Raw genomic sequence first — 22,723 nt, forward strand, 5'->3', positions numbered from 1 at the left:
CTTCCATCTTCTCAATTTAGCTCTGTATCCGTATGTATTAGCAGTAACTGCGAACAACCTGTATAGTTCTCCTTTGACGATTCTATAACAATTCGCGTTTCCATGTTCTCTGCGTTATTAAACATTTTCCACGTTAACAGGACTTTCAAGAATTTCAAAAGTTAGCTCTCTTCTTTAATCAACGTGCAGCCAGCGTTTGCTGTGTAACTTCCTTTCTTGAATCTACATTAATACTACTTTCATTATTCTTTGTGTTACTAGCTAAACGCCCTCGAAGTTAGTACGATATTTAAAGTTTCCAAGACCTGGGCATCTTTTTTAACATTGCAACTACTGAGCAGTCAAGCTGTCTTTTCAAAATTTTTCTATAGAAAAGATCTATTACCTTTTCAATAATTGTAAAAGAATTTAGGAATCAGTCATCTTCGCTCATCTGGTAGCTCTAGTGTTAATTAATTTGCAAAATATTCCTGTGAATGAATAGGATTCTAATTTCCACCCTAAATTCTTCACTAAATCCCCTCTCATTATCCTCTAATAATGCAAAAATTTCTAATGCTAAAAGAACCTAAAAAATTCTCAAAACTTAGACGTCTCCTTTAAACAGCCAACTTGTCCTTATGAATGGCTCCGACCCGACTTTCTCATGAAAGTTCACCCTCTAATTTCCATTCTCAATTCTCAATTCTCATTAATTCTCTCATTATCCTCAAATAACGCAAACATTTCTAATGCCAAAAGAATCTGAGAAATCCTCAAAACTAGGGCGTCTCCTTTAAACAGCCAACTTATGCCTATGAATGGCTCCGACCCGAGTTTCCCGTGCATTTTTGCGTGTTGAAAAAGGGAACGTCGGGGGCGAGTCTCCGCGCGCGTGGCGGCAAACGAAATTCGTATTAACCCCGTGCACGCGTACGCGTTGAATGGGCATTAAAGCGTCGCGAGCGAACGAACGAAAATGAAAGAGCAGCCACGCACCTATCTAGATCTCTGGGGGAAGTTTCATTACGGGAGCTGGTACGCGAGAACCCCACGGGAACAGAAAAGTGCGCGCGTACGGTAGCTCCTATCGCGATTTGCACGTTCGTCCTGCTCGCGTGGCTCTCGAGGACCGATGCCTAATGCCGGCCATTAATGATTCCACCGATCCACGTGCGCGTTCCGTTCTAATTACGCGGACGGCGCACGTGATTCCGCGATTCGCCACGCAACCACTAAACAGCCTGACATTTCTTGAATGCTTGACAATACCGTTCGCGATAGGGTCTCAGATACTTCCTTTGTTTTTTTTCCTCGATGATTGGAGCGAATCTTTCCGATTTTTCCCTTTAGTGGCATAAAGAGAGTAGTGTATAAAACAAGCTACAAGAAGCACACTAGTACAACGAAATTACAACAATCCCTTCTACGATCATTCCCTTGCATCGCTTAATTACTTTCCCTAAACCTCTAACATATAACGAGACGTTACCCTAACTAGAGTTGCAAATCCTAAACTCAGAATTTCAGTTTCAGTCGCTTTGAAGACGTAGGAGAATCGCAGTTTGCCCTTTGCACTCCGAGCAATTTTTAATATAACCTTTCAGCAACTCCGAATCAGTTTTAATGAGCCATCAGCTACGAGCGTGCCTCTGTAAAAGATTAGACCTTTGTCATTAAAAAAGCGCATGTACATTTTAAAGTTATGTTCGACTAAAAATGGCGACAACGGAGTGCAAAGGGTTAACTATGCTCTGTAACATTAATTTCCAAGACAAGTAATAACTAAATCTCGTCCTAAGAAATGCATCCCTCGATGCACCCGATAGAGATACACATCGTTCCATAAATAAATAAACAACTTCCGACACCCAATTGACTTACCCCCACTGCGCGCTGATCGATCAACCCTTTCGAACAAGTTTTCCTATCCGGCCGACTTTCCCCTGGCACGAACGTCGGTTTTATTAAATCTGCACTGTAGCAGTAATAATGCAGAGGGTGAAGTACGCGAAGTGTCTCAAGCTGTTTTCGCGAGGGCTATTAACCCCACAGTGATGGCCCCTCCGCGCGATACAGTTCCGGCTTAACTACCCCGTTGTGTGCTCCTCCCGTTCCTCGGCGGGGGCGAGGGGACAGGCTGAACTTTCACGTGTCCTCGATTTTTCCCTTTTCCGCTGGAATTTTAGGGTTCACGGGAGCCCCGGGATAAATGGCGGCCGGTCCTTCAGGAGCAGGGCTCCCCATTCAATTCCTGAAATGGAACGACGGGCGGATTCATACGTTCCCACGGAAAACTGCATGCTCCGCATCGCGCGCGGCCGCGAAGATAAAGCGCGGGGGAGAGCTTGTAATATATCGCGGGCCGCGCGCGTGTGTGTTATGCTAATTCGACGAGACCCCGGGACGATAGCGTCGAATATTAAAAAGGAACTGCTAGGTCACGCTAGTTAACACCCCCGCGAAGAACCAACGCGACCCACCAACTTTGAATGGATTTTCGGAAGCTTCCGGGAATTTTCCGAGGAATTCGTTTCTGCTAGAGCTGCGAGAATTTCAGTTCTCGCGGGAGCTTTGTGAAGAGCTTGTGTTTGTGGGACGTGGGCGTGTTCTTGCGATTAGATTATGACGATAGATTATTTTGTGACGAATTATTTGTATTTGTGGGGTTTATGTTTGTTTTTGCAATCAGATTGCGCGTTATGTTTATCTAAAACGGTGGTATAGGTCTATTAAACTGTACTATAATGAGAATTCGAAGTTTTGAAAGGATTCTGTGAAGAGTTACTTGTATTTGTGGGACTTGGGCGTGTTCTTGCAATCAGATTGCGCATTACGTTTCTCTGGAACGGTGGTACAAGCCTGTTTAAGCTGTATCATTACGAAAATTCCAACTGTTTAGAGCAGATTTCATCGGTCCCGTAAACGTTCCAGCCGGTCAGAGGGGAATATTAAATCGATGTTCGCAAAGATTTTCAATTTGCGAACTTCGTCCAGTGGCACTCGCTGCATAAGCAGCCGCGGGCCGGTTCGCAGTGCTGGAAAGTTTAATGAAGTCCGACGAGCATTTTATTTTACTTGAATCCCCGACAGTGTCCTTAATAGAGTAAACAACTTTTTAACCGATAATCGTGGTTCAATACGAAGGGTGCTTAACATTGAATGGTGGGGGATGAAACTTAACCGATCGGTGGTGAACTCTTCCAGCGAGGTGAACATCGAAAGTTCGAATTGCGGTGGTCGAAGTGGTCGATCTAAATGGATTTTGTGTTCCGGATTCACTTAAACTACAAGTCTTCACGATGAAGAAAGAGACATTGTGCCTATGAGAAACACTCGAAAATCTCTTTCTCCGAAACCTCCGACAAAGAACATGTCTATTTCCCAGCTAAATGAAATGAAACATCTACCTAAATCCCGAGTAAATGAACGAAGATGTAAGTCGTTTGAATAAAACTGAAACTACCCATGAAAGATCTTTATTCACGCTCGCCTTAGATCCAACTAATCGCGGGCGGAGTGGCTGTAAAGAATAACTACCCCTAAAGATTCCATGAAACTTTCATTAGCTCCCCCCGCGTCGCTGCAGCAGGCATTACTTTTATAAGGGGAACTATTAACTTTCATCTAACAATTATACACGGTCAGATTCTTCACTTTAACCGGAATGTTCATCCCGAGCGTCGCCATTACGGCCGGCCTTTACGTCCAGCACAATTTAGCCCCGGCAATCAAGCCGAAAAGGCCATCCGCCAGTTTCGCCGCGCGATGCATAAAACATTAATATCAGAGACATTAGAGAACACTCCCGGCTCCCTATGGATTTTAGGACTTAGCTCGATAACGAAGTTCCCGGCCGCGGTCACTCATGTATTTTTCATCGGGGCTCGCGGTCTCCTCGCAGCCGCATATTTCGCCGCTTTCCGTATATAAAAATAAACCGCGACGGCCCCGCGGAGAATGGACGCGACTTTAGGCCGTGGCCACACCGGCGGCGAGGCAGCGGACGCTTTTAAACCCTTGCTCCATGATTTCTTTCATATGCATGAGCAGCGAGACTAAGTCGTCTTTAATAATCCACTCAGGAAAGAGGAGACTCTTATTCTACTTCCGTCTGCTCTGAATTTTTCTGTTACACGTTATAGTGTCTAGAATTTAGCGTAGTTTTAGGATAGTTTTTGAGGAGTGTCGATAAGAGAGTGAGTGGGAGCGGAGGACTTTGAAAGAGGAAGCCTAACGGTCGAGGAAAAGTGGCCTGCAACATCCTAGACACAAGCTTTCTCGTGAAACTAAATACTGTACCTATTAAGAATAAGATTTCCTTGTTTAAACGTTTGTGTCGCATGAGAAACTGAGAAGACTTCGAGTTTAGTCACTAAACACCAAGTAGGATCAGTTGGGTGATACGTAATTTGAAAATTGCGAAGTTTGAACGTTCGAAGTTTTGAAAGTGAAGATTCGAATATTCGAAAGTTTCCCTTCACAGACAAATGTCGGCACTTCGGCGAGACGAAACTTTAATATTTGGAGGATCAAGTCGCATACGATTGATTTAGTTACTCGAGCAGAGAGAGCATGTAGTTTCCTCTTTCCTTTGCTTAAGCAATTGATAATTTAGCTTCACCTGCTGAAGGTTTGTATCTCAAAGAACCTTCGCCCACAAAAATTGAAGCTTTGAGAACAAAATGTAAAATTCACAGCGTTCACCGCTCCAATCGTCCAAACGCATTCATCATTCACGTGGCCGATCGAATAAAAAGCGAATCTAACGAAAGGACGCGACGCAGCAGCGTCCGCCGATGTGGCCACGGCCTAAAAGGGTAGCTCGAAAGTTCCGAGCGCGGTGGAGCCGTCTGGACGCCGGGCAAACAGAGAGGAAACGGTAGAAAGAGGGAAACAGTGAATCAACTGCGGCCCGGACTTATTTAAACATTACAAATATTGTCGCTCGCGATAAAATCTTCTCGGCGCCGTCCGCTCTTCGCTTCCCGCTTCCATCTGGCCCGTGTTAATGGCGTAACTTCGTTAACGGGGGTCGGGCCGGCCGGGGGAGCGCAGCGAGATGAAATTTTATACAATTCCCGCGCGCCGGACAGCGGACAGCGGACCGTTGATTACGCGAAAATCCTTTGACAGCGCCTGTTCACTTTAAATTTTTTAATACGGAGAGAGAAGCGAGCGCTGTGCCCGACGCCGCGCGCTGCCGGCGAGACACCGGCAAAATGGCGGTGCGCCCGTCGCGCGTGTCGGGAGATAGCGGATGGAAATGTTTCTGTACAGTGATAAAAAAGGGTTTAGATGTGCGGAGGCTCGCAGCGGCGAGCGCGCCGAAAAAGTTCTATTAAACGCGTGTCGAAGTGTAATATCGTCGAGGTATTAGGGGATTTTTCGTTCCGGCGGGAACGAATGAACCGCGCGCTGCGAATGAGTGGACCGTACAATGGATTGCCTCGCTGTTCCTTCCTTCTGCGATCGAAAAAGACTTTTCACGCGTCATTCCGCCGCTTTCACGTGTGTTTGACACTTTTCCACTGGAGGATCGTGCGCTCTGAAGAATCGTTTCTGATGGTTTTTGCTTCGAATTTTATGGCTTCGACTGTTTCTTTGGGGATTATTGGGAATTGTAACTGATATTAATCTAGATTAATTCTGGAACATGCTCGACAGTTCTGGAACTGAGAATGAAATGATCGTATGTTGTAACTGGGAGCTGGAGAGATCGCTTCAATGGAAACGAGAAGTTTAGAATTCGAGGGTTTTGAGATTGTTGAATTTCAATCGTTTTGCATTGTTTTTCTAAATATTAACTTCTCGATCTGTGTTCATCAGAATGTTTTCGTTCGTCTACCTTTCTTTTTTGACACCCAGTACAGTGTTCGAGATCAATCGCGTCACCGTTCATGGAGCGATTCGTATAATCCTCGGATTCGTTCAGATTCGCGGTGTAATTAACTTTATTAAAAGAAGACACCGTAGCATTTAAACATTTGCACCGCTTCTTCGTTGTTTGCGCAACAGAAATGGATACGCGGTCGCAAACATTTCATCGGGTAATAACCGGGCCGCGAATCTTTATGCGTTCCCGGCGAACGAGGCCGGATGAAGTCCAGCGAAATAAAAAGTTAAATGAAGTCTAACAAAGATTTAATATTCATCTTTCCTCGAAAGCCGGCTTTATTACAGCTGTAAGTCTCCGTCTAATTATCACCGACGGGTCGTTAAAAACATGGCTCGAGTAATAAAAATGCACGTTTCAGTGTCGTGTTTCCTCGGGTGTCTTCAGATAAAAGCACATCCACCCAACGTCGGAAATATTACTGTTCATTTCTTACTTTACAATGTACGGAGGCACGTAGATAACGCTTCGAGAAATCACTCAACGAATTGATTTAATAATACGAGAAACTGAAATATACACGAATCGATATCTGAATAGTAAATTTCGTTAACTCTTTCTTTAAAAAAAACTGGTTCATCTCTCTCCGACTCGCTCTATTCTAAAAATGAAATCCCTCCGAGCTTCGTCCTGTTAATTGCGATCCAAGGAAAAATCACGGAATTTCTGAGCGAATCGCTGCAGCTAATTGAAACTAACGTTATCCTACGATACATTCGTTTCAATTGACGGTACAACTCCCAGCGGGCAATTAATTTTTTCACCGGACACGCGCGTGTAATTTCCGCGTGTCGCATTATTCAGCCGCTGCCGATCTGTTATCCGGCGAGCGTGCCGAATGAAATTATCGCATTACTATATACGTACTTACTCGCGTATCGATGAGCCATTTATTTTCGCGGCTCGAGCATCGATACCATCAACGGGCGCCGTCGCTTTTGTCCGGGACGGGATTTAATTGTGGCCGTTTCAAGACTCGCGCCCGCGCGCCCGTAACAATGGCGGTCGCGGCGCATTGTCGGCGAACGGATGGCGGCCGGGTTTATCCGGCATAAATAATGAACCGATTCGAATGATTCGACGCGAGCCGCGCGCGGTCTTTTTCCGAAACGGCGAACGCCGTTTTTGTTCGCCGCTATAATGCCTTCCGGGTTGAATTCTCGGAACTTACAATCCCCGGTGAGGATCGGTTCATCCCAGTTCGCCTGATTCCATCGGAAAAAGAGGGAACAACGGCGATTCGACTCGCGGATTTTCTCGCTGCGAACTTTTTCTCCGAGCTCCATATAATCCGGCGTCGCGCGGCTATGTATTTAGTTCATTACAGATTTTATTTACCGTGGATTTCCCGGGTTCATCGACGTTCCGACGGAGTAGAATTCAGTACAATGAAGAGCTTAACGGGTTTTAACGAGGACTCCGTTTTGTTTCGGGCTCGATGGAATTCTTATCTGATATCGGTTTCACCGGGACAGCGTATATACACTGATTTGCAATGTATCGCGGATTTCGAAATTTCAAATTTCAATGTAATTGTCCGATCCGTTCCGCTTAACGCAGTGCAAATATATAAAATCCGATGACCAACGATGACCAAACCGTCGCTTCCCTTAATCTGCATGAATATTGTCGGAATCACTTTTAAAATTAATCCCACTTGACCACTGCCCGAAAGCATTGCCCATTAGCGTCGTTGAAACGCTCGTTTCGGCGATTATCGTAATTATTTCGCGCTCTTATTTTCCTCCGATTATCCGGGCGCCCGTTGCGTCCGCGTTCATGATTCGTCGCGTATTACGCTGCAGCCGTATTATCGTAATGAAGATTTCACATTTATTCATTAGACCGTAATGGAAAGTTAGCCGGCAGCTTAGCGGGAGCCTGATAAGTTACAGGCAACCTTGTTCGGGGAGCAACATTGTCGCGCGAGAATCCCGTTCCGCTGGCAGCCGACTTGCAGCGGAACTTGCTGGATTTATGTAACGTTTATATTCGCTTCCCGAATTAACACCGAAACCTGAAACGGTTGTAATTTCTTCGGAAGTTCGGAACTTCTTACACGAATCAACTTGCACGGCAATTCCGGCGGAAGTACGCCTTTACAATTCCAGTAAATTGCGAAGCGAGTAAGTACTCGCTTCGTGTACAACGTTTGCATTATCTCTTAGGACCTTTACAATCTACATCCCGTGGAATTACATACTGCCTCGTGTATGAATCGTCAATTGTTTACACACGTGTTTGTGCTTATTATTATCATCAGATTGTTACTATTTCCAGGAAGTACTTATTTCAAATAATTCCTCGTAGTTTCGAAACACGATAATCCATCACACGAAACGGTTGCATCTCTTCCCACTTTCTCAACTAGAAAATGATAACTGCTTCATTATTATTAATACTATATCATTATATCGCTGTATCATTAATCTCATTGCCATCGGTACATCTTGTTGTTCTTATTATTCTCATCTAGTTGCAACTATTTCCATGAAATACTCGTTCCAAATAATTTCTCATACTTCTAAAACACGATAATCCATCACACGAAACGGTTGCATGTCTTCCCACTTTCTCAGCTAGAAAATGATAACTGTCTCGTTATTATTATTACTATATCATTACATCGCTGTATCATTACTCTCATTGTCATCGGTACATCTCATTATTTTTATTATTCTCATCTAGTCGCTACAATTTCCATGAAATACTCGTTCCAAATAATTTCCCGTAGTTTCGAAACACGATAATCCATCACACGAAACTGTTGCATCTCTCGTCCCACTTTCTCGGCTGTCAAACCTGCAAAAAGAATTCTCCGCCCGACTCTCCCTCGCGACTCGTCGAACCCACCCCTTCCATACCGGGATAAAAAATCGCGCGTCGTAGGGTTAAACGAGAATGAAGCTGCGCGAGTCCGACGCGGGTCGATCAGTAACGGGAAACCAGCGATCGTTTTCATCGGACTTTTTCCCCGGGAAAAAGAGTTACCCGGAGAACGAGCGGCTCTAAAAAAATGACTGTTGCCGCCGGTTCCGGAGCACCGCGTTCCCACATTACGTCGAATGATCGATATACCCGGAACTCACTTGACGCCCCTAATTCCCCGCGGAGAGATCCCGACCGCCGCTTTGTCGCGATTTCTCGCCCTTTTTATATTAGGTAGCGTCACGTGTGTGTACGCAGCTATGTACCTTAGGTGTACATTTATATTAAGTAACGACACGTTCTACTGATAAGAATTTAACCTCAAATAATGGACGTGCGGTCTGACAGAACTCTACGCAAAATATCGTGCACCGTGAAACCACCGAAATTGTCGTTACATAGTTGATACTGTTGCTATGTAGACATATTTAGGTAAGCAAACGTAAATAAATACAATAAATTTGATCATTAGTTGCTGCCAAACTGACTGGTAACTTTAGACTTCCATACTTAAAGGTGAACCTCTAATGCAAGAAGACTATCGCTCTGCATAAGACTTCATTGGGAATTTTCGAACAAAATCTCCACACGCGTAGTGCGTCTTTCAAGAGATTAATCCGAAATAATTATTGCAAACGCGCATAATTGCGATCAACGAGAACCTACTTCTGACCAGTTCAGATCCAACATTGTAATTCCGTTGCTTCGCGACTTGAATAGTACGAAAAGAAACGTTGAATACGCTTCAACGTAACATAAACATTATCATATAATATTCCAGCTCCCTAAAATTCGATAAAAGGGTGCACAATAGCTCGAGATTCGACATTGAATGAAGAGGAAATCGTTTGTTCGAATTACAGGACTGCCGCGCGGCCATTTTCCCTCGCGCCTCCGCTCCTAGCCCTTTGAAACCGGAAATAAACGGTGATGAAACGGTCGCGTTCGCCGGCGACGCTGAACCCGTGGCCTCGGTAAATAGAGACGCGGCTAGAGATAATCACCCTATCCATTCGCGAGACTACCATGTTTGAACAGTTTCTCTGTTCGCGCTGGAATTCCGACGGGGTGGGTTGAGCGTCAATTTCATCCCTCCGCGATGATGTGTCGTTGAACCACACCGCGGGCGAACGGAGCTTCTGTTGGTTTGTCTTTCGTTCTTGTGGCCTCGCTTAAGGGTTTAGGGCTTCTGGGGATTGCGGCTGGTAGCCTTGAGACTTTCAGTATATACAGGGCCGTTCAAAAGTTCCTAGGTCGTTTTCGGAACTTTTCTTGCACGATAAAGGAATGAGAACTTTTAAGAACTTCTCGTTATTAGGACACATTGCAGGGTTGTACAAAAATCGGCACCATCTCATATTCTTGATACACATTCTTTTAGAAATAAATAATTCAACAAGTTTCCAGGTCTTTTTGGAACTTTTCTTGCGTGATACAGGCTTTAAGAACTTTTCGTTATTATGGCATATTGCCAAGATGTACAAAAATCGGCACCATCTCATATTCTTGATACACATTCTTTTAGAAGTAAATAATTCAGCAGGTTTCCAGGTCTTTTTGAAACTTTTCTTGCGTGATAAAGGAATAAGAACTTTTCGTTATTATGACATATTGCGAAGATGTACAAAAATTGGCACCATCTCTTATTCTTTATGCATATTCTTTTAGAAATTAATAATTCAGCAGATTTCCAGGTCTTTTTGGAACTTCTCTTGCGTGATAAAGGTTTCAAGAGCTTTTCGTTATTATGCATATTGCAAGGTTGTACAAAAATCAGCACTGTAATTACTATAAAGTGTATCACTTTAAATATCACTCTATGGTCCTGGTATAGACCTACTTTCCTAGGTGTCAAGATTATATTTTTCGAGACTTAGATGTATAAAAATTGTTAAGATTGTTATAATATATCATAAGAAGTACTTACAACGTAAGTATTCAGCTTAGTCACTCGACCGTTGTATTTAACTAGTATCTATTACTCATTTCCCAGGTTATCAATATCCTACAACAGTAAACAAGAAAAATACATCTCGAGTCTCTCCTAAATCCAAATCCAGACTACCCAACGAATGAAAATTCTTCAAAATCAGCGTCCACGAATCGGAGTTCTAAAAACGATAGCGAAAATACCTTCAAAGTGTTCTCATCGGAGAGCGCCGTCGGCGTTTCACTTATATCTCTCCATATATGAAAATCCGTGCCTTTAATTTCGTTTTTTCGTATAGCCATTCGGCTCGCGCAAGGAAGAATGGCCAGAGATGCATTCGAGAGATTAATTACGCCTCGAAAAGGGTTCCCCGCGTTTTACTGTGCACACACGCGCGCGTTCCGTGTGTGCACACGCACACTTCGTTACCCTTGTTCTTGTCGTTCGCCTTTTTATTCCTTTCTCGCGGCAGACGCAACGAAACTCCGAAACAGGGGACTCGCGAGTGAAACTGCCGATACTAAAAATTGCCCTCTTCCCTTTTCCCGCTTCGACGCGGTTCGTCGACCGGCTCCCAAAGAACCGGTGCCGGCTCACGACGGGAAAGGGAACGTGGTCGCGGTACCAAGTAATTAACCCTTTGAACTCTGTAGGCTCCAATATCGCACCACTTATAACATTAAATATTTCAATGAATATTAAAGAAACTACCTTAAAATTATTCGATTTTCCACACATCCAAATTTTGCACCGAGAAGGAAAATAAAAGATCGAAGAAATTTTTATAGTATTCCTAGCGAAAATGAGAAATGCTATAACATTTCTTCGATCTTTTATTTTTCTTCTCGGTACAAAATTTGGATGTGTGGAGAATCGAAGAATTTTAGGGTAGTTTCTATCGGCAACTGCAACTAATTTTGATAGTATTCCTAGCGAAAATGAGAGATGCTATAACATTAATCGCAGTTGCTGATAGATTACAAAACAACCTGGAGTGCTAAGTTAACACTGAACATACTGGCACTTTATGTGCACCTGTTCCTAATGTAACCGGTCAAGTAACTGATTACACGATAAAGCTGGACTAATGAAATGTTACGTTCTTCTCGGTGAAAACAGGAACGAAAGGAGAGACGAAAATTGAGAGATTAATCGGATGATGGAAGAACTGATATGAAATTGGACGAAAGTAGATTTTTAACACTAGAACCACTGAGCATTTGAATATTTCTTTATAAAACTGCAACTAATTTTTATAGTATTCCTAGAGAAAATGAGGAATGCTATAACATTTCTTCGACCCTTTATTTTCCTTCTTAGTACAAAATTTGGATGCGTGGAAAATCGAATAATTTTAGGGTAGTTTCTTTAAGATTCATTGAAATATTTAATATCATAACTGGTGCGATAGTGGAGCCTACAGAGTTCAAAGGGTTAAGACTTGACTTTTGTACATCTTAGTTTAGGTATTACTTAATTAGCTTCTTCAATGATTTCTCAAAGTATTCGTAGCTTTTCAGTAATCAGGAAATAAGTGATTTTGATTCATCCGGTAGTTCTAGTGTTAAGGACAAAGCAGTTTAAGCGCTCCAAAGGAAATTGTAAGGATTAATTAATCTGTTGTAATTCTTTCGTAATTCCTGAATAAACCATTGACCCATGACTCGGGTTCCAAATCAAATTTGAAAACGTCGTTTGTCTGGTCGCGGTACGAAAGATGTTATTGTTCCTCTCCGAGTCATCGAATCTCGAATTTCAGTGACCCGTGTTGCGAGCTTGTTCCCCGGAAATTCCCGTCCGAGACCCGGAACTCTTCGGGGGCAGGCCGTTGCGACTGCTCCTTGCGTTTTCCCATGGTCGTCGCGGGATTTAACGCATCACGGTTCGAGGTCGCTTCTCCCCGAAAGTTTTTCCGCGTCGCGTCGGGTCGACGGAATTTCGACGGGAGTCTTCCCGAGTGAATCGAGGGGGAAAAGTACCTTGGTAGTTTCATTGTAACACTCGTTTCTGTATTGTTCAATTCTTTCTTCTGTTGGCTGGCGACAGGGTGGTTTCGTCGTCGAGTTAAACGGAGATTCGCGCGGCAACCCACTGTTAACCACTTGCCTTATGATCTCTTTGGTAATCGCGGGACGTCGATGTTACGCGATGAAACGAGGGACGTTTCAACAACGCCGACATTCGTCGAGGCAAACGGTGCACAAACACTACGACAATAACAACGCAATTCAGTCGAGTAATGTTCTATTACATCTCTTTAATTCCATATATTTCGCCGCGCGGAATCGCGCAGGCAACGTGTAACATTCAACTGTCGTTCCCCTTCGACGTCAACCGAGCGACACACTTCCAACGAAGACAATCGCAGCGCGTAATCACTGAAGAGCCAAAGGAAACCGCAAGGCAAGCGATCAAACGGAACAGCGACGCTCGCTCGCGCGACCCAATGAAACAACACAGGACGACGATCTCGCATAACAGACGTGATTTAATTCAATGAGAGAATCTTTACAGGAACTTGGCGCGGGAAACAAACGTCGAATCCGATGGTACAAGTACGAAAAGTCTTACGCAAGCTCGAGACATTCATGCAGACCGTAACACGTCGAAGACGATCGTCGAACGGGCAGGAAACTGGGGCTGTTCATTGCTCGAGCGCCCTCCGAGCGGCCGAGGACCGATTCGTTTCCATAGCTCGACGACGGATGGAGGCTTCTTTGCGCCCGTGTTAACGAATCACGCGCGATCCGACGTCCGCGCGACGGAGACGGGAAAACTGCGGAACTCGTCGATGCCCCGGGTTCCTGCGGACGCTCCCGAAAACTCGGAACTTCCGCGTTTACATCGCTAACGATATTTATCTTTGCGCCGTGACGTCGCGCGCCGCTCATTATCCTTTAACCCTCGAGTGCTGCAGACGAACCGTTCGAGTGCCACGGGTGTCTTTCGATTCAGAAACTCTATGATACGTTTCTATTTGTAGGAAAATAAATGTTAAATAGCACGATCGTTAGATTTTCCATTTCCGAGCTGGCAATGTGAGAAAGGGAGTAAGTAATTAGAGGGAAGAGGAGTAAGCTTCGTTTGATTCTAGGGACCGATAGCCTGCCACTTTTGACCCTTTGCACTCGGCAGTTTTTCACTAGAGATATTTTAATATTTCACGATGAAATGGTATTTCGTGAAACTCGAAGAGAAATCACGTATATTGGAGAGCAATGCTGTTTTATTTGAACATTTCTCGAATTGATGCATTATACGGGGTATAATATTAAATATCAAACTTTAGTTTTACTGTATGAAATCAAGTGGTGATTTGAGTGCAAAGGTTAAACAGTACGCAGAACGATCGCGCTTGCCACTCGATTGCATGCTCGATCATTGAAATTGTGGATAGTTTATGTTTCAGAATTGATTTCTTGTTATTCGGTTATTCTCGTTGTACGATGATCATCGTTCTTTTATACGGAATTTGATATTCGCTGGCAATTTCGACGCATCGAACCGAGTGGCAACTGAAGATCGCTTCTCCACGAAACATTGATCATTCGAATAAAGAGTAAGCGATACAAATTTCGTATAAATATCAATTGAAACAAGAAGCTCAAGATCCTCGTGGCAGTCGACGCGTCAAAGGGTTCGCGTCCGTTCACCGGACACTTCCGGTCGCAGCGATGCGCACTCGACGGACAAAAGTGTGAAACGCGGCCGATTCCCTCGTCCCATTGAACGGCCGGTCGAACGTCACCTCGCTAATTAACGAGCGTAACACCGAGCGATTTTTGTGTTCCATCGCAACGCAGAAAACATAAAATCAAATTATCCAATCGATTCACGTTGTTTCTCTCCGCGTAACGTCGAGAACCTGGCGAATAATCATCGGCCAAAGGAATCGCAACGGTTCGATTTATCGGATGACAGTGACTGCCTCGCAGAAACCGTTTAACCCCTTGCCTTATAATATCGTGTCGGACGTCAAAGAAAATTCAACGAACGCGAGTCTCGTTCGATTCGCTCGAATCTAAACGAAGTGTCACTCCTCTGTTATCAATGATTACACTTTAGAGCGAACGTTGGCGTAGAGTATGCCTAGGGTATTTCGCGAAATGAATCACAGGGCAACGGGTTAACGCGTCGGAGACGTTCGAAACGAGGAGAAACTCCGTTTCCGAGACGAGATCGCGTCGCTCGGCATCTCACACTTTCTCGCGTTTCTCCGGGAAACAGGGGCACACGTCGAACGAAAGTCGCCGGAACGAATACATCGGGATCCGCGTACAAACGGGGAAGGGTTGTCGAAACTCGGAACGTTCCCCCGGAAATCCATGCAACGGGAACACCGCGATGAACGTAATAAATTCATTTCGGTTAAAAGGATTCGCCTCGCGCGCGGTACAACGCGGAGCCCCTTTGTATTGCTATACTTGTAAATTACAACCATTGGAGTATTTAGTTTAATAACTAGATGTGTATATTTATATTTATATTTATACTTATATTTATATTTATATATATATATATATATTTGTTTTTTTTTTTTGTTTCAGATATACGTTACGTGTATCTAGCGTAGTGTCTCTTTCGATCGGGCGACCAGGCCCGACACGCGTAATAATCATTTTCTCGCGGAAGAGATCGTCCGCGGGATTTCGCGGATCGAGGGTCGCGGCTCGCTCGATCGGCGAGCGGAATTCGCGTGGAATACGGATGGGGAATACTTGAGAAAATATTTCCTCCCGGTCCGCGATGGCGCGTCGCACAGTGCGGCCGAATGGCCGTTTCCTGATCAAAACTCGGTAACTTAACAAGTATGAATGATACGAACAAATTTTTTAGACGAAAGTTGTAAGGTATAGAGCTGAGAATATGGTGGTTGCATTATTGTTCACGTTACGCGGATAGTATGAAGTTAGCTCGATGATAATGGACACGTTGCTCGATTCTAACGTCGTACAAATAGAGAAACGGAGTCAATTTGCATGAAATTTTGATTGTTCAAATGAGAATCGTTTCGTGTGGGACTACTTAATGACACACTGGTAACCTTCAATTTTCAGTGTGATAGTAGTCGAATTTCGGGGTTTCGTCTACAGGCCGCACTGCGCGTCGTCTCTCGAGAATGATGAATGAGGGCAGCTGGCGGGTGGAACAGATAGGACGTCCGGTGAACAACAGCGCGGCTCGATCCGCGAAAAGTTCCCTCGCGAGATCAACCTGCCGATACGGATGTAGAAGTAATGCAGTGTTTAATGTAATATATCATGTAGTACAATAATATATCTAACGCACTTCGGAGCTGCCCGTCCAAGAAGAGACGCGCGGGTTCGCGCGTGCTCGGCCGCGAACGTTCGGCCGCGACCCCGTTTTCGCTTCAGGGATGAACACAGTATTTCCTTGCGATTCATTTTCGGAATATCGGGAATATATTCAATGGGGGATCGAGGGAGGGGTGTATCGAAGGGATGAAAAGGAGGGAGTCGGAGATTGGAAGCTTGCTGCGCGTGGATCGAATGATATTTCGATAATACCTTGTGGTATATTGTAAATAACTCTCTTTTCTTATTACTTCGTGGTTTTTTGTAATCATTGTTTGTTATTATAATGCTGTGTGAATGTAATAAAAGAATTGTCGAGGGTTTCGATGAGATATTATTGAAGTTTCATCGTGATTCCGCGTGTACGACATATTTTTTTTGCCGATGGAGTTGCAAATATTAGGTTGTTGTACGCGAATATTTCAGTACGTTGTAAATACATTTTCATCTCCCGAATTGTTACATTGCCAATTTTACGATCGTTGCAGTGAAATCGTACGTTAAGGGAGTAATCGAGTTGTCGAGGGTATTAATGAAACGAACAAGTTTTAATGGAACAGAGTTTCATCGTGGTTTCTGATATTTCCCTGATATCATTGTGACGTATCGTAAATAAGTGTTTCCTCTTGATTTGTTTAATTTTCTTGCAGCGTTCGCCGGTTGCGCGGGGATCGCGCGTTAACGAGATAATCGAATATTCGAGAATCCCGATGAAATGCTCGTAAAGTCCTGCCGCGACTCGGCACGCTGCTCCCGTTTTATTCCCGATTTTTCGGCGCGCCGTTTCGAATGATTAAAATAACCCGGCGGCGGTAATAATTTCATTAATACAGCTTTTATTGTATATTAAACACGGCCGGTGTTCCGCGGTGCGCGCGCGCCGGTTAACTTTACGGGGAAAGTTAGCGAGTCGCGGGTAGTGAAGAATAATATATACCGCATGTATAATTAACCTGGAAGCCAGTTTCAAACCAGCGAAATGACACTGAGTGCCTTTTGAATCGAGCTGTTTATACTGCTCGCGAAAAAAAAGCTCGCCGTCCTCCCCGCTGGGGCTTGAATAATGTCCCTAATAACATCGCCAAGAATACAGACGCGCCAGACGACGAATAAACGATGAAAATAAATCAACGCGAGAGGCGAGCTGCAAATTATCAGGGAAACGGGAACGAAACTGTGCGAACAAGTAAATAGACGAGAAAAACAGCTACGACGGGAACAGAAGGGACAGAGAGGAATAAACAACGAACGAAATAAATTCACTGATCCGCCAATTAACAAGCGTCCACGTCCAACCCGAAGTCTCTCAAAGGCCGATTATCATTAATCAAACGAAATCTCTGTCAGGGGAATTTCACTCGGGTTTTCCGCCGCGAGGGGAAAAAAAGCAACGCGAACTTTCAGGAACACGGACCGAACCAGTCACAGGAAAAACGGGAGCCAGTCGGGCCAGAGAAATCGGCCGAAAAAAGTAGGACAACCAGTCACGTGCTCGGGGCGAATCGAAGAATCTACAGGCGGTCGGCTGTTCGATTTCCAGCCAACGGTCATGTGAATTTAACACTAAACGCATCGTCACTGATCAAATAACCGTTCTTCACGTTTGATTTAACATTTGTCCTAGCAATGTTCATCTTAGCCTTCAAATTCTCAAAGCATCATCACAAAGGCGTCAGTTAATCTGTCAAAATCCTGCATTTTCTATCGATCGTTTGACCTAGCAATTCTTATACAAGTCGCTCAGAAGTTTCTATTAGAATTAGAATTTAATTAGAATTTAGACTGAATTTTAAAACTTAGAATTCTTCTACATTTTAATAGAATAACGTTCCTTTCAGTTATCCAAGAATTCACTCGATTCGTCTGTTCAGGCTAGTTATCACATAACATACAAACTTAGCTCATTTCTCTCGACAACGGAGGACCATCGTCAAAAAGCTTCAGAGTTCTTTATTTCTAGACTACAACACGCAGTTTCATTGAAAAACAGATGTCCGATCCAAGACGAAGAACGTCTAATATACACAACTTCGAAGGAACCGCCGGCGGAAACCGTCGTCGGTCCGTTTTGTCTGTCGGTGTCTTTCGAGAGCTTCCTAATTGCCGGGCGCCGCGTAATTGCTGTAACGTCGCGGGAAACGCGGGCGGAAAGGGCACTCGTCCGTTGGCCGGCGGCCAACGCGTTTCCCGCCGATGGGAAGTTCGTTCGGCGTTCGTCCCGGGGCGAACGGCCGTGAAACGTGGCCTTCCGTGAAAATAAAAACGCGTCCACCGTCGGCCGATCGCTCGTCGGAACGAGCATTGTGTCCGGAATTCCCTGATACTTCGTCTCCGTTCGCTGCCCTTCTTTCTGCTTCCGGTCCGCTTTTGGCACATTATTCGACGAGAAACTGCCGAATTTCGCGCGATCCTCCAGGAACACGTGTTACACGGATGAATTTGGAGGCTCGAAACGACGGACACCGCCGGAAATTGACCGACAACGGGGAAATGACAGTCCTGTCCCGTCGGTTTCATTTTCGCGGGGGTTTCGTTGAATTTGTTTGCGTCGAGCTAATATTTCCAGATTGAGTTGACGGCGAATTTACCGGGGATTGTGTAATCTGGCTCGATCACGGAGTCGATGTTTACGTATCGTGGAATATGAATGTTGCGAGTGTTAATCGATGATTATCGAAACCGTTGGGAAAGATGGAGTACGAGTTTAAGGTGTAACGTAGTTTGACCGTTGATTGTTGCGTTGCGATGTAGAGAATAATGTAGAGCACAGCTGTTAGAACCTGTCTTTATAATTATGCCGTGAAAATGGACCGACGTATATCGCAAACATTAATGGGGTTAGCAAATCTACAAATACCGCGGTGTATTTGATCCAGCTGTAATTAATTACGACGTCGACGACCGGCGACTGACGGGGTACAAGTCGACGAGTTAACATACGTATTGCGGCCTAACCGCTCGTGCACCTCGGTAATTATCATTTCGATTTACCGCGGCATAAAACTGACGATCGAGTTTTAATTGGCACGGGGGAAATTGTGAATTTTCACGTGGGTTCTCTCTGTGACGTGACAGTTGAATATTCTCCGCGTGGCCGATCAATATTGTGAAATTGTTTTGTCAGTTTTGCATGAATTAAAATACAAATTCAGCGCGATGATCTGCGGAATGAGGGAATTAACGTGGAATTTATATAATGCGAACACTGAACAATTTGGAAGAAAGAATCCGTCGCAGGCTTCGTTGCTCTCAAAAAAGCGCCGGCCACGTGGAATCGAAAACGACGTTTTCGCTAACGCGCCCGAAATGTAGAACAGGGTCCAATATTCGTTAAAACATTCCACGTCGGCATTCATCGTTCCGAATTTCCTGTCTGCGATGGTAACATTGGAAATTACTGCTTCTGTACCGGGTGGCCCGGCAGTCTCCTCGAAGACCCTCGCGATAAAAACGAATTTCACTCTCCTAACCCACTTTCCCGAGGAGAATCGGCAATTTTCGCGCGCACTGCTGCGCCCCGAGTACAAACACGGATTCTAAATTGTTTAAACGTAAACGAGGACCTTCTCGTTGTTATTCAGGGCGAGTCGCGAGAAACAGGGTGCCCGAGTATCTCCGTTTTCAACGATGTGAGACGCGCTTAACAAGAATTTCGGTTATTTCGCAAGAGATGTATCGAAAGTAACGAATTCATTACGAAAAGAAAAGGTTCACATGTTGTCTCGACGTTCCACTAGTATTTAGTTACTTTTACAATTTGTTCAAGATGACTGAATCAAAACAATCTCTAATTTATATGCAGTGGAATAGAAACAGAAGAACAAAATATAAACTAATCAATTTTCCTCATATATCTTACATTGTCCAAAATAAAGAACAAACATTGCTATTCAATATCACATCCTATATCGAGTTCACGTATGCACAGGGTGTTCCAAAATTCTGTCTTTCTTCATGGTATAACCAAACAAAAATTAGACCTGAAAATTCAAGCCTAGAGTCCATTTCGTAAGATTCGTTAAGAAATCTTCCCCGGTCGAACGTTGTAAAATCGCTGTGAAACACTGATACTTTTGGAACACCCCGTGGATTTTCAGGCTCTCGAGACACTCGATAACGACAGCCAGCGGTGTCCTCGTGGGACACCGAGTACTCAAGACCCACGAAAGCTCCCGAACACCTCGACTGACAGATAAACGCGCCGAGAGCTAGTGGAGGGCGGCTAATTGGCCCGCCCCTAATCAGCGATCATCAACCGTCCTCCGCGCGAGCTTTATCGGTCACGAGTTGACCCTATAAAAATGGGCGGGACGTGGTAAACTCGCGATAAACCGGTGCCCGATCGTTCGCAAGGATTAACCGGGACATGATTCCAGTTCCCCTGGACTTTACGAGCACTTCTGCAGAGCTGGATTTCGTATATCCACTGCTGCGCTAACTCTCTTCAATTTAACTCGTTTCGCTTGTAATAAAATATTGTTTGTAACACGATTCGAGTATTTCCAATGATATCTCACTTTTATACGAGCTTCCATCGAAAGAAAAGCACTACTCCAAAGGAAAACGTACATTCTCCCGAGTGACGTTCGGTTTCTGTAAAACCGCGTTGATCTTGGCTTGCGCTAGCAACTTCGTCTATCCGTTCAAACTTCAGCATTACAATATTGAATGTGTAACCTTCAAAGCAGGAATCGCAGAAGTCCTCGAACAATGGAGATTCGAAGGAATCTTCCTTCTTCGAGAGCATAACGAAGTTCCCGAAAGGAAATGCAAAAGAACGTGTGTGTCTAGGTACCCAGTAGCTAAGGATCGATAAAGTCTTCATCGATAACATCCCGTTTCCCGAAGGGTCTCGAAATGGCAACTATAAAAATTCCAAGGTATTAACAAGGTTAAGGCTGGCGGAAGTTTGCCTCTTCGGATTGAACCGAGGATCGGGAGATGAGGTCGGGGAGCAAGGTTGCCTGTCAGCGTGGCGCGACGCGGCGGCGGAGATGACGCGAAGAAGAGCAGGGCGGAAGGGGGGCGGGAACGGGATTAAAGAAACCCGTGGAACAGGGCCGGGGTCGGCTTTCACGTCCGACGAAAACTATTCAAGCGTCGCAAGGTGTGATCCTCTTCTTGGACGGGAGCTCCGGTCGGATTTTTGGACAGTGCCACGAATAAAGTAAACGTTCTCATTTCGTCTATCCTAATAATTAAAAATCTTGTGTCCGCCCGTAGCACGGCTACGAGCGTGTTTCTCACAACCTTATCACAACCTTATTATAGAGTGCCCTGGTGACGAGCTCGAGTTGCCTTATTTCTTTCTCTCTTTTCCTCGTCCATTTTCTCGTGGTTCCCTCGATTTTCGACACCTGGCGGTCCTGCGCTCTCGACGGAATCCGTTTGCCCGCGATACGCTGTGCAGTCCGTTTCGAGCGTACTCTGCGAAGCGTATTCCTCCCTCGTTCCACGTCTTCTTTCTTTTCGCTGTCTTTGCCGGCTGTTTTCCGGATGCGTTCCTTTCCCGTTCGATCGGACTCGATTCGACGCGAGGGTCGGCGACCGGGCGTCACCTATTCCCTCGTTAATCGGTAACGACTCGGTTAATGCGAGAGATACGATCGCGCGCCGACGCGAAACGAACGAGCGCGTCGATCATACAACTGAAAGCTGTCCCTCTTCACGGTGTCCTGCTCGTCGGATACGCCGGGAACTTGAAACGACCGAGGAACGATGGGAAGGGCTCGTCGCGGAGGTATCCCGGCGAATTACGTGCAACGCGAGGGTCGTGGAGTGGAGAACATCGAACCGTTACGAATTTCGAGCTTTTTGATTTAGTCGATCTACCGGCTTCTCCGTTTCTCGCGTTCGCTCCGAGGGAAAATGGGATCCGCTGCACCCTTTCAATCTTTTTCTGAAAGAATATTGAAAGAACGACTCGTGTATTGGAAGTTGAACAAATTCGTTTGAAAAGTTTGCTGGACTGGAGGGATTATTCATTGAAGATTGAATATTGATAGCAGGCGAGCGGTATTTTGATACGAGTTAAAATAAATAGGTGGTATTCATATTTATTACATTAAAGAAAATACTGCCCTCTGCTTATAAATATTTCACCTTCACATTTCATTCACCCTTGGAACGAATGCGTAACTCCTCCCGCTGAAGGGAAGACATTAACAATAAAGCAGCTCTTCTGAGTGTAATCAGCCGAGAAATCAAAAGGCAAGAAAGTAAAAGGGCTGAAGGAATAAAATCGCTATACTCGTACTGCGAGCAACTTTCTTCCTTTTTCCCCTCTGCGTAAAAAGATCTCCCTCATGCACCCTCCTGCAATTTCTCTTTGCCCAGTTCCATCCTTCGTTTAAACACAAAAGATCCCACTCTAAGATCTGCACAACCGGTAAAGCCAATTTTCTCCACGACAATCTGTTCCCAGTTCGAGCAATTGCTTTAAGCACTTTAAACCAAGACGTGGTCCGTTCTCCGTCATTTGTTGCGACTGCTAATACGAAGTTCAACGAAGGTTATTCGAAAGGCTGAAGCAAACCCAATTTTCCGCGAGGAACGAGTAGAAAAAGAAAATGGGAAAAGTCCTGTCCGAACGACGCGTTCCGTCCCGCGACGAGGCAACGTTCGTCGAAACGTCGCGAGACTTTTTCATTCGTCGATCTGCTCTCGCGGGGATTG

This window comes from Nomia melanderi, chromosome 2, assembly GCF_051020985.1.
Source record: "Nomia melanderi isolate GNS246 chromosome 2, iyNomMela1, whole genome shotgun sequence".
Taxonomy (NCBI): domain Eukaryota; kingdom Metazoa; phylum Arthropoda; class Insecta; order Hymenoptera; family Halictidae; genus Nomia; species Nomia melanderi.